Source organism: Capra hircus, chromosome 6, assembly GCF_001704415.2.
Source record: "Capra hircus breed San Clemente chromosome 6, ASM170441v1, whole genome shotgun sequence".
Lineage (NCBI taxonomy): Eukaryota > Metazoa > Chordata > Mammalia > Artiodactyla > Bovidae > Capra > Capra hircus.
The window spans coordinates 106,343,357-106,347,304 of NC_030813.1; the positions used below are offsets into that span (position 1 = coordinate 106,343,357).

General features: G+C 37.5%; 1 non-coding gene across 1 annotated transcript; it reads right to left on the reverse strand.

Annotated features, from left to right (window-relative positions):
• Window positions 1,982–2,053, reverse strand: TRNAA-UGC. The gene has a single exon. It is a non-coding gene; the product is annotated as a tRNA-Ala (tRNA).

Sequence of the window (3,948 nt, forward strand, 5' to 3'; positions counted from 1 at the left end):
TGAAACCACCCTCTGGGCAATGGAAAATTCCAGGTAAAGTTAGATTCTGGCCCAGAGATGCTCCATTTAGGAAAACCCGAACTGAATGAATCATCTATTATGAATCTGTGGTTGCACTCGGTTTCCGGAAAAGCATAGACCTGGATTCTCAGAAATGTATTCCTCTACTGCTTCAGGCTTTCATTTTGCATGATGTTACAGAAAGAGGTAACAAAGGGAAAGGAAAACCTCAGTCATTTTCACAAACCTACAATTTACCGATACTGTTGTGTTTTTTTTTTTTTTTTCACATACCTTCTTTAATTTACTTCACCTTCATGCAAGAAACAGAACATAGCTCTTCATTTTACAAATTTGAACTCAAGGCTGTGTGTGTGCTTAGTCACTCGGTCATGTTTACAAGCAAAAATATTGGAAGGGGCCACCATTCCCCTCCCGCCAGAGGAATCTTCCTGACCTAGGGATCAAACCCACAATTCCAGGATCTTCTGCATTATAGGTACATTCTTTACCAACTTGAGCCATTGGGAACTCAAGGATAGCAGGTGCTAAATGACTTACTTAAGGCTGAAGAGTGGGAAAGCAGGGTCTGGGCCACCATCTCAGAAATGCTAGAAGCAAAGTGAATGACTCTGTTCTAAACAGGACGAATCACAAGTTGTTCCAAGTACTACCTGGGTACATCTGTGTTTTTAATATCTAGGTCCTAGTAAATCCTAGTCCCCTCATCTTTATAATCCCACCCATCCTGCTGCTGCTGACTAGTGATCAGTCATGTCGAACCCTGCAACCCCATGGACTGTAGCCCACCAGCCTCCTCTGACCACCAATCCTGACAAGATGAAATAAGGTGCTTGCAGTTCAAGGTGCTAACCTGTCCCATCTCTTATCTTCAAGATTTGTGACTCAAAGGAGAACTTTTCATTCACAGTGAAGCTTTTGGAATAGAAGGAGAGGTGGAATTTATGCTGTTGTTTGTGACCCTTTCTCTTTGATATTATTTAATAACCAGATAATCTCAGAAACAGAATCAAGCCAATGAATACCCAAGGACACAGCTACCTAATTTTCCGTTAAATCACTCATTTTCTGTGGTATGTTGGTCACTCGTCTGGGATCTCAGGTTCACATTAAGAAAGCTCCCATGTGTGATCCCCATCACCGAGTGGCAGTCACGAGCTATTACAAGAGCTAACAAAATCCAGCACAAATGCTGTTTCTTGTTTGGCTCCCACAGCAGTTTTCCTTTTTTTTTTCTTTCTTTTTTGATGCTCAAAAACTATTTTTTCTTCCAGTTTATTGTGATAATTGACCTACAGCACTGTATAAGTTTAAGGTGTACAGCACAATGGTTTGACATGCATACATCATAAAATGATGATTACAATAAGTGAATATCCATCATCTCATATAGATATTGTTGTTCAGTTGCTCAGTCATGTCTGACTCTGCAACCCCATGCAATGCAGTACCCTAGGCTTCCCTGTTGAACACCAGCTCCTGGAGTCTACTCAAATTCATGTCCATTGATTTGGTGATGCCATTCAACCAGCTCATCCTCTGTCGTCCCCTTCTCCTTCCGCCTTCAATCATTTCCAGCATCAGAATCTTTTCAAATGAACCAGTTCTTCGCATCAGGTGACCAAGGTATTGAAGCTTCAGCTTCAGCATCAGTCCTTCCAATGAATATTCAGGGTTGGTTTCCTTTAGGATGGACTGGTTGGATCTCCTTGCAGTCCAAGGGACTCTCAAAAATCTTCTCTAGCACTGCAATTAGAAAGCATCAGTTGTTTGATGTTTAGCCTTCTTTATGGACATTAAATAAATAGAAAAAAGCAATTTTTTTTTTCTTGGATTTACTCTCTTAACCTCATGTATAACATAAAGCAGTGTTAATTATATTTCTCTTGATGTAATTTTTTAAAAATTCAAATCTATACATGCGCTAGCTATATTTTGCAAGAATTAAACAAGAAGAAAGTGGAGATGCTGGGGATTGAACCCAGGACCTCATACATGCAAAGCATGCGCTCTACCACTGAGCTACATCCCCATGTTGATACAATGCTTTTAAATAAGTTTTGTCAGTGTCTAATCAAAGAAACTTGCCTGAACCAAAGTATTTTACCTTAGGAAAAAGAAGCAGTATTATGTCATGTGGATGTAATTTTGATAACATAAATTGGAGAATATCACAGTACCTCAACTCTGGCTTTATAAGAGATATAATATTTTATCTTCCATAGAGGCAGTAAATCCACAATTTACAAATTACTTTCACAGGAAAAGTGACAGCAGATTATATGGAGTAAGTCAGACCAAGATATAATGATCCAGGAATCTATTCCTTTATGAGGATCCAATTAAATTATATATTATTTAAATGTGTGATTATAAAAGCTATATGAGCTCATTATCAATACTTTTTAATATATATTTATACTATCAGAGATAACTTTCCCATGCAGGGTTACTGTTTCCCAGTCTTTCTTATAAAGTTAGATATAGAGTTCTGTATTCTGATTTATTGTATAATCAACACTTCCCCCACATTCTTCAAAAACCCACAGCAGCAGTTTGTATGTAACTGGCTCCAAATCTTTCAGTTAGCACAATTCAGTCCCTGGCCACCAAAGCTTTAGGTACATTCACAGCAAAGATCAATTCCCTTCTTTGAATCTCTTGTCTCTGTGTTTACATGTTTATGGCTTATTTATTTCATTTACACATAAGACCTAATATCAGTTTTCCATCTTTTACTGTAGATGATACTCAAGAAGTATGCTTGGATATGTATTGCTTCCTGCCTCTAGGATGATCTCTCTTTAGCCACTAAGACTCAGCCTGGTCCACCTCAGCCTTCATGGGACAGTGTGTTAGTTTCAAGAGTGCCTATCACAGTAATACTGGTTTTATAATCCCTTGCTTACATGTTTATCTCTTGCCCTATGCTGTGGACTGTACCCCAACTGAAGATGGAACCTCATTTATCTTCACTCTTGAATCTTTGTCCTTTAATCGGTACACTTCATACCCAGGTCACAGGTGCTCAATAAGTGTTAACCATGTAAATGAACAAAGATGTAAATATTGAATTGGTTTGCTTTGGTTTTAATCGTTAAGTTGTTTCTGATTCTGCAGCCCCATGAACTGTAACCCTCCAGGATCCTCTATCCTAAGATTTTCCAGGCAAGAATACTGGAGTGGGTTGAATATTGAATGGACAGATTCAAGTTACTAGTCAAGAGAGCCAAGAGTGAACACATAATATTATCTATCTTGATAGGTTCAGCATATTTAAATCTACAGACCACAGCTTGGATTCAAGATGAAGGGGTAAAGGGTCCCCATTGTATATGGCAAGGCATCCTTCATAGGTCTCAAAAAATTTTCCATGTTGTGAAAGACCTAAAGAAAAGCTGTTAACTTTTATAATGGTTCATGATTGTAGCAATGGCAATACATAATGTCTCTTCACATACCTTTCTATCTACAATGAACAATGCATCTCTTAAAAGCCAAGACCCTGAAGATGTCTATGGACCAGAAATAGATCTAATATACATTCAGATGACTACAAAGGGAGAATCTCAATCAAGAGCTATCTGGTGTCAACTGTTTGCCTCATGCTTTCTTTAATGTTTTGTTTTAATCTTATACTACTCCAAAAGCATAAGTAGAGCAAGAGTTATTATTTACATTTCAAAGATAAAAACTAGGCTCAAAAAGGGAAAATAAATGACTTATCTAAGGACTTAGTATCAATGAATAGGGCAGCCAGAACTCAAATTGACGTGTTCAATCCACATCTATAATGCTATTCATTAAGAAAAAAAAAAAAAAGGAAGGAAAAAAAACAAAAAACATCCACTTACTTATATTCTTTAGGCATATCAATTGAACTAAACTTTTCTGTTAGATGCTAAAATCTAGAAATGGTGAGTATTT